The following is a 9,719-nucleotide window of genomic DNA, read 5'->3' as shown; positions in this document are numbered from 1 at the left end:
GCCCAAGTTGGCAGCCGCCACTGTGGAGCTGCTGCCGGCCGGCCACCACGGCTGCCACTGCTGAGGCCTTCCCGCTTGCGAGCCCTTGTCGACCAGGGCCGGGAAGGGCTGTCTGTGGCGTGCGGAGACCTGACGAGATTAATAAAGAACTCTTCTTCTGAATTCATGGTGTGTCATCATATGTGCAACTGAGATATCAAACCTTTTAGGTTACAGTTACTGGACCAAAAAGATGACATCCATTATCAAGTTAACTACCCTCTCTGAGGTCCAAGAGGAGTCTGCTTTCTGCTACCTTCTCCAGGTTGATGAGTTTAGATTTTTATTGGACTGTGGCTGGGATGACCACTTTTCTATGGGTATTATAGATTCCCTGAGAAAGCACGTCCACCAGATGGATGCGGTGCTGCTGTCTCACTCCGATCCTCTCCATCTTGGAGCGCTCCCATACACTGTGGGAAAGTTGGGGCTGAACTGTGCTCTCTATGCAACCATCTCTGTTTACAAAATGGGACAGATGTTCATGTATGATCTTTATCAATCTTGACACAATACAGAAGACTTTACACTCTTTACACTAGATGATGTGGACGCAGCCTTTGATAAAATGCAGCAGCTAAAATTCTCTCAGATTGTGAATCTGAAAGGAAAAGGACATGGCTTGTCTATCACCCCCCTGCCTGCCAGCCATATGATAAGTGGAACAATATGGAAAATAGTCAAAGATGGAGAAGAAGAAATTGTTTATGCAGTAGACTTCAACCACAAGAGGCAGATCCATTTAAATGGATGTTCTCTGGATATGCTAAGCAGACCTTCTCTACTGATCACAGATTCATTTAATGCTACATATGTGCAGCCTAGAAGAAAACAGAGATGAGCAACTTTTGACAAATGTCCTGGAAACACTTAGAGGGGATGGAAACGTACTCATTGCTGTGGACACAGCAGGCAGAGTTTTGGAACTTGCTCAACTTCTTGATCAGATTTGGAGAACTAAAGATGCAGGGCTGGGCGTTTACTCATTGGCATTACTGAATAACATGAGTTATAATGTGGTGGAGTTTTCCAAGTCCCAGGTAGAATGGATGAGTGATAAATTGATGAGATGTTTTGAAGACAAAAGAAACAACCCTTTCCAGTTTCCCCATCTCCCTCTGTGTCACGGTCTTTCTGACTTGGCTCGAGTACCTAGCCCCAAAGTTGTGCTTGCCAGCCAGCCTGACCTGGAATGTGTGTTTTCAAGGGATCTCTTCATTCAGTGGTGTCAGGAGCCTAAAAATTCAATAATTCTGACTTACAGAACTACTCCTGGGACGTTAGCACGTTTCTTAATTGATAAGCCTTCTGAAAAGATTACAGAAATAGAGTTGAGGAAATGTGTGAAGCTTGAAGGGAAAGAACTTGAGGAATACTTGGAAAAAGAGAAACTAAAGAGGCCGCTAAAAAAAACTGGAGCAATCCAAAGAGGCAGACATAGACTCCAGCGAAGAGAGTGACGTAGAGGAAGACATCGAGCAGCTGTCGGCTCACAAGGCCAAGCACGACCTGATGATGAAGGGGGAAGGCAGCCCTAAAGGCAGTTTCTTCAAACAGGCAAAGAAGTCCTACCCTATGTTTCACACCCCAGAATAAAGAATTAAATGGGACGAGTATGGAGAGATTATCAAACCATAGGACTTCTTAGTGCCAGAACTTCAAGCTACTGAAGAAGGAAAAAGCAAATTAGAATCTGGTTTGACAAATGGAGATGAACGCATGGATCAGGATTTATCTGATGTTCCCACTAAGTGTATCTCTACGACAGAGTCTATTGAAATAAAAGCCAGGGTTACTTACATAGACTACAAAGGACGTTCTGATGGGGATTCCATTAAAAAAAAAATCATTAACCAGATGAAGCCACGCCAGTTCATCATCGTGCATGGCCCCCCAAGAGGCCAGCCGAGTTCTGGCAGAGTGCTGCCGCGCGTTTGGTGGGAAAGACATCAAAGTGTACATGCCAAAGCTGCATGAAACGGTTGATGCCACCAGCGAGACACACATCTACCAGGTGAGATTAAAAGACTCACTTATCAGCTCCCTTCAGTTTTGTAAGGCAAAAGATGCTGAATTGGCATGGATAGACGGTGTCCTAGACATGAGAGTGTCCAAAGTCGACACAGGAGTTATTTTAGAGGAAAGAGAACTCAAGGATGATGGAGACGACCCGGAAATGCAAGTGGACGCTCCTTCTGATGCGAGCGTGATCGCGCAGCAGAAAGCCATGAAGAGCCTGTTTGGCAATGATAAAGATCTGGGGGAGGAAAGCGAGGTCATCCCGACTCTGGGGCCCCTGCTGCCTCACGAGGTTGCTGGACATGAGTCGGTTTTTATGAATGAACCAAGACTGTCAGACTTCAAGCAAGTTCTCTTATGCGAGGGGATCCAAGCTGAATTTGTCGGAGGTGTACTTGTGTGCAACAATCAAGTAGCAATCCGCAGAACGGAAACTGGACGCATCGGATTAGAAGGCTGCCTTTGTCAAGATTTTTATAGGATGAGACCTTTTATATGAACAGTATGCCATTGTGTGAAGGACAAAATGTCAAGAAGTATCTGCTTGACATTTCTAAGAGAAAGGATTCTTACCTTTTTTCAAGCTTTTGCTGTTTGGTTTCGTAACATACAAAAAGAATGTTAAAAAGAATGCCAGAAAACCTGAACATGTATTAGATTTTTAAAATTATAAATAGAGGGCCAGGGGTATAGCTCAGCAGTAGAGTGCTTGCCTAGCATTCTTGAGACCCTGAGTTCAATCCCCAGGAAGGAAGGAAGGAAGGAAGGAAGGAAGGAAGGAAGGAAGGAAGGAGAGACCATTTTGCTAATGATCAAAGGAGCTTACCTTTCGGTGTTCAGAGTGATAGAGGTCCTAACAAGTGTACAGGTCCAAGAATTGCAGGTGAGTGGTTCCCTTTACAGAACCCTTACTTTAGGACTTTGTACTTAAAACAATGCAAGTTAGCAAACCAGTTCATGGCCTTAGAGAAACTTGTTTACACGCATTACCACAAACTGTTTCTCATATTTTCTCTTATGAAAAGTGAGAAATATATAGAAAAGATGTGCTGCCAGTAAAATAAAACAAATCTGATAAAGTTTTTTGAGGCTAGGGATTAAAATAAAGCACGTGCGCTGTGACTCTTCTTTTGAGATCTAAAATGCAATTGTTCCCACGTGGACACTGTTTGCTCCACACTTTATTTCCTAGAGTCCCTCTGGTGTGAGATAGTGTATATTTTATTCAGAAGTCACTATTATTTGAACATCTGTCATTCCTCCTTGATGTTCTATAGTCTTAAGGATTCCGCATACATTCGAGGCACATCTTAACTATCACCTAGGTGATTTTGTTTATTGCTCTATTTTTAAGAAAATAAATGTTGGACCTCACATTTTAATAAGTTAACAGTGTAATTTAATGAAAAGATGTCAATGTCTCTTCTCTTAGGATTGCTCACTCCTAAGGTTATCTAAGCCATGGTTGGATTTTATTCACATTACTACAAAAATAATACTGAAATTGGATAAGATCATCCTTTGCCATCTTTTGTGGTATAGAATAAACCACTCTTGTTAACAAGTAAAAACTGAATGATGCAGTTTTCATCCTTTGTGGTATAGAATAAACCGCTCTTATTAGCAAGTAAAAAAAATTATATATATGATTTAAAATAGAGCCAATGAGAATCAGAACTTTAAAACTTTATATTTAGTAAGATGTAATCAATAAGCCGGGCATGGTGGCACATGCTTGTATTCCCCGTGCTTGGGAGGTGAAGACAGGAGGATTGCGCAGGTTCAAAGCCAGCCACACTGGCTTAGGAGACCCTGTTTCTAAATTAAAAAAAAAAAAATATATATATATATATATATATATATATATATATATATATATATATATATATATTGGTCTGGGAGTGTAGCCCGGAGGTAGAAGGGTTTCTAGGATCACCAGTACCACCAAAAACAAAAAAAAAGATGTGATCAATAAATGTACAAATATACCTATAAATTCTATACTTGATAGTCCTATTTTGTCTGTTCTTCTTCCTGAAAAATATGTGTTCAGAATTTTGTATTTTGGGAAGTGAAATACTTGCCTTGGTTGCTGTCAGTAAAGTCTGTAATACCAAAGAGATTAGGAGTGTGTTTATGAGGACTTGCATAGTGGCATTAATATGTAAAGAGAGACATGTGACCTCCAATTACATTTTGAGCACCTGTTATGTAAAAAAATTTTAGAGAGATCTTACTCTGAAGTTAACTAGTAGGCAATGGCCTAGACATTTATAAACATGTCCACTATGGCTACTTGATGTTCAGAGAGTCTAAACTGCCTGAAATTTTATCAATAGTGCTGACCCTTGGGTTCTGTCTTTTATTAAGGGTATCTTGTGTAAGAGATGGAAAGAACCAACATTCTGCCACTGAGCTCCATCACCTTCATATTGCAAATTCTTTTTTATAGTCTACAAGCTCACATTTTTGTTCACTCAATTAGACCTAGAATTTTTTTAGATATCACTTTTGTCTTACCCAATCAGACAACTCCCAAGATTTGTAACATGATGTTGAGTTTACTGGACCTTATACTCTTTGACAGCCCACCACCATTCCTGCACAGTAGCTCAGAGGCTGCATGTAACTGCTTCTAATTCTACAAAAGAGTCAGAGGAACAATAAATCCTGTGTCACCAGACTGTGGCAGCTTTACGTCCAGAAAATCTGTGCAGGTTTCCAAAGAGAAGGGTGCTGTCTGTTATCCTATCAACTAGTGCCAGCACATTGATGGGAAATTAATAAATAGTCAATTCCACTTACTGCCTCAGGTAAGCTGATTTTATCATTAGCTGGGCACACCAGCTAGGTCCCTGGTTTGGCAGAATGTCAGCCACATGAATCTCTCAACTAGCATGCCCTAGGACTGCAAGGAACATCTAGGATACCCATCTGGTTGCCTTTTGGTGCACCACCAAAAGCCTCTGGCCTCAGCACCTGTCATGATATCTGGAACTCATCTGGTTGGAGAAATACATTGTCACAGTCCTCTTATGTACTTTATGCCACAAGAGATTCTGCTAACTGAAACCACAAGGAGACCAGTGGCCACATCTCCACCCTGGGTTGTTGCTCTCAGGGCTACTTCTCTAGAGGGGCACTGGGTGGGGGCACTCACCTCTTCCTGCTAATTATACCAAGTGTCAGGAGCCAGTTGTGATTGCAGGGAAGGTTTTAGTGATGAGATTTCCAGAGAGAAGAAAACATCTGAGGTTGCCATCAAAAGAAGAATAACAGCAGATTTATTCTACACACTTGTTCCTTATGTAAAGTTCTGGACAAAATGGTGCATGCCATGCTAGTGTGAACATGGGCAGACTTGTTGTATTTTGCCCAGTCATGCTAATATAGCTAAATGCACATCTGTTGCTGTGCAAGATGGGCACAGAATAAATGGGGTTATGCCTGTACTTCTTTTGGGGCTCATAGTCCCTAATACATTCTTGGCATCAAGGTTAATTTAGAAACTTGATGGAATTCTCCAAAATTTCCTAAGTGACAAAATGGCAGAGAGCCCTCTAAGTGAATTTATTTTGCTTCAGGTCTCAATTTCTCCTATTCAAGACTTCTTGAATGACTCACACCAACTTTAAATGAAAATTCCTTACAATAAATGGGCTGAGTGTATCTGATAAAATCTTGATTCTATTTTCATTTTAAGTGATGTTTTAATGAACTTATAATTCTGGGTTGATTGTCTTTTTTCTTCTTAATTTTAGTACTTTATTTTTTATTTTTATTTTTTATTTTTTATTGGTGCATTGTATCCGTACATCATAATGGAATAAAAAAAAAAAAAAACTTGTGTAGACTATATGCACGCATCGCCCAGTTAGCCCCTATCCAATCCCCACTCCATTCCCTTCCCATCCCTCCTTAACATGTTTGGCTTAGTGGTTGATATCATTGTATAAGATATGTTGAAAGGCATTCCTAAAGCAAAGAGAGTCTATCATTACAAAATTTTAATCAGTACAAAGTGAGGAATATTGAACAGAAAGCATCATGAAAGTAAAATTAAATCCAAAGCAAACAAAAATGTGTGTATTTATTTATAATATACAATAATCTCCACTTACTATGATTATTTATTTATAATATTCAATGGTTACTATGATTATTTATTTATAATATACAATAATCTCCACTTATTATGATTTTCCTCTCTGTGATTTTACTTATCAGATTTTACTTATCATTATTCAGTGTTGCTCTAAATATATTAAATGGAAAATTTTAGAAAAAAAGAATTCCTACTGTCCTTAAAGAGAGATATATTTAAACTACATATATGTAAAGTTTTATTTCATTTATCATAATAATAATTATTTACTCTATCTCTATAAATTTCAACCCTGGACATATTCCATAATAGCTAGAAACCATGATATACTCTCCTGAGACTTATTACTAATACATTATCTTACATGTGGTACCTGACCACTTGATAAAAAGCCCATCTGAACATAAAACATACCACTCACAAAAATGCTCCTCAATACTTATAATCTGGGTTTATCCTCTCATCACTTCAGGAAATTAAAGATTAGTACTCTGGAACATTTTCTAAGACCAAAAGCAATGTAGAATATTTCATTTTGTAATAAAAATCACCTTTAGATATCATAATGAAATCAATACCATATCCCATAGCCATGAAACCAGATAATTTCTCTTTGGTAATAATATGTGCTCTAGAAAATCAATAGGCAATAAAAACCTGTCAAGCTATTGTGCACAGTGCTGTGCTAACTGATGGTGTTGCTACTAATGTTCTCAGTACTTATATTGTTTTGTGATTCCTAAATTCATATCTTCCATGTAAGCTACTGTTTTAGCCAAATAGGACAAATGCTGGGAACAGCATGTGATCAAGCTTGGCTAATACAAGTCCCACATAACCCAACAACATCAGGGAGTTTCCCGTCATGAGCCAAACTTATAGCTGAAACTTAGGGTCTGCTCATAATAATTTACAAGTTGAAGAGTCTGTATACAGGATAATGCTGGAGCTTAAATCTCAATATATTTTAATTGACAAAGCACATAACACATTATTAACCACATGCATTAAAACTAGATGACAGATTTAAAATCCAATACAGCAGAACCATTTCTTATCTCAGATGTGGGGAAAATTCTGGACTATTGGAAGCTTTTAAACTCAGATTCCCTTCATTTGGACTTTAAGATTGGTTGGGTTCTCTGGGTTTAGTCCAGTTGCTGAATTACATCAATACCAATTACATTAATATTTTATTTGGTAACTATTCTTCCTGCCCCCCCAAAAAATTCGTGAATTAAGAGTATTTATTTACTATTTATACTTAAATGTCAAGCTCCCATTTCTACCATTGTCTTCAATTTCTGCAAGTATCTGAAACTTACTCTAATACCATAGAACCTCTGACTTAATGAACTGAATCGACCTAACTAGGTATTCAGTTAGAAAGGATACTTTGATATTTCAGACAATATCATCTTTTTTTAGAAGTTCACTAATGGAGATTAATTTGTACACAGATCAGAGACTACTTTTTCCTTTATTAGAGACTATTTCGGCCTCTTTTGAGGTGTTGAGAATTGGTTATGAAATACTAATTCCCTGTTTTCCATTGACATTAGGTTCTCAACTACATTTTAGCTCTCTGTCCACTTAAGCTTTGACCTTGCTATACTTGCTCTTTGCCAGAATGTATACCTCTATAGTACCATGTCTAAAGAGAAATGTGGGAAAGTGTGGCAGAGCTTATCTCTAATTGTGCCATTCTAAAAACAAATGGATATTGTTATATTTCCCAATATTTGGCCTCCTAGAATGAAAAGCCTCCAATCTCCAGGGCCTTCTACTGCCCCCAACCGTTTTGTTTTTTACCATGACTTTCAGTTCTGAGTCTCCAATCATGACCATCAATTGGGCTTTTCTTTTGGTGACAAATATTACTAACCTTACATATACCTCACTAAAGTATTATTTCATACTGTCTATCTTAATTGAGAGACCTGCCATCTTGATCCAAGAAATACACTAAGATATTATTGTTATAATAAACAGGCAATTAATACTTTTAAAATAGTTTTACATTACATCAAGATAATGTTAGAGACTCTGAAAATTTCAGATCTGTTTTCCAAAGGAAAACCTGATTATAGAAGCTGGTTTACAAGGCTCCTTTGTATATATTTCCACTTGTTTTTTTTTTCTTTTTCATTCTTTAATTTTTTATGACAAATTATGCCCTAGTTACTAAAAGTTATTTTTTAAATTATTATGTAGGTTACTTGAATACCCAGAATTCAGATCTTAAAATTCCTGGGTATGGAGTGAGGGAGGTGTTTGGGGGAAGGTTAGGGGGAGGGAGAATTGATAAAAAAAAAAAAACGCTTCCACCAACATATGTACCTATGTGAAAATACCAATATTAATCTCAAAATTTGTATTTGGAAGAATGGGGAATGGGGAGGGAGCTTGTTGAAATCTTACCAAGTGTGTGTATGTATGTCACTATCTCTATAGACTACATTATTATGTGAGATTATTATGCATTACTAAAAGTATATGCATGCATACATATATACTTATATATGTATATATAAAACTATATTTATTTATATTTATATATTTTATATAGTTTTATAAAGTTTATATATATATATATATATATATATATTACTGATGTATCATAGTCAATAAAAATAGAGACCCTTTGTTGTATCTTGTGTGAAAAATAAGCACATTCTGCTTCTGAGAGCTGGGTAGCTGCTTAGGTAGCACTTTTCAACAGAAAAAAATGGCTTTTCTATTTTCCAGTTTATCTTTTTGTTTCAGCAAACATATACATATGTTTTATAAATATACAAACACACACATGCACAAACACACTCATACACACACTACTCCTGGTTATCTTTCCAAAGGGACTTAAATTTATAGAAGCAACATTTTTTTTCTTTTTTTCTTTTTTTTTTTTTTGGTGGTACTGGGGTTCCTGGAATCCCGTCTATCTCCGGGCTACACTCCCAGACCTATTTTATTTTTGGAAACAGGGTCTCCTAAACCAGCGCGGCTGGCTTCGAACCTGCGTGATCCTCCTGTCTCTGCCTCCCAAGCGCGGGGATTACAAGCGTGCGCCACCACGCCTGGCTATAGAAGCAAAATTGACAATAGCCAAACTTCTGCTAATGGAAACAACCTAAGTGCCCATTAACAGAAGAATGGATTAGAAAATCATAAAATATACACACAATGGAATTCTATTCAGCCATAAAGAAGGACAAAATAATGTCATTTGCAGGAAATGGATGGACCTGGAGAATATTGTGTTAGGTGAGATTAGTCAATCATAGAAAATTAGGAGCCATGTGTTTATTCTCTTATATGGAAACCAGGAGTAATGAGAATATAAAATTGACTTTGGATAATGGAGGAGAAACTCCAGTAGAACAAAGAAGGTGAACTAGCAGAGGTGAGTAGAGGAAAGAGGAAAAATTAATCAAGGAAACACTCCCATTGACAATATGTACCTATGTGAGAATATCAATACCAATCTCAATACCCTGTATGGGGAAGTGGGAGAGAGGGCAGGGAGCTGCAGAAAGCTCACCAAGTGCTGTGTGCA

General features: G+C 37.8%; 1 pseudogene across 1 annotated transcript; it reads left to right on the top strand.

Annotated features, from left to right (window-relative positions):
- The first annotated feature begins 232 nt into the window (after nt 1–232).
- Nucleotides 233–2,576, top strand: LOC308272534 (cleavage and polyadenylation specificity factor subunit 2-like; annotated as a pseudogene). The gene has a single exon. The product of its transcript is annotated as a cleavage and polyadenylation specificity factor subunit 2-like (transcript).
- Nucleotides 2,577–9,719: the final 7,143 nt, after the last annotated feature.

Source organism: Muscardinus avellanarius (assembly GCF_963383645.1).
Source record: "Muscardinus avellanarius genome assembly, chromosome: 13".
NCBI classification, from domain to species: Eukaryota; Metazoa; Chordata; class Mammalia; order Rodentia; family Gliridae; genus Muscardinus; species Muscardinus avellanarius.
Note: the sequence above shows the minus strand (reverse complement) of the source record. Positions and strands in the feature narration are given on the sequence as shown.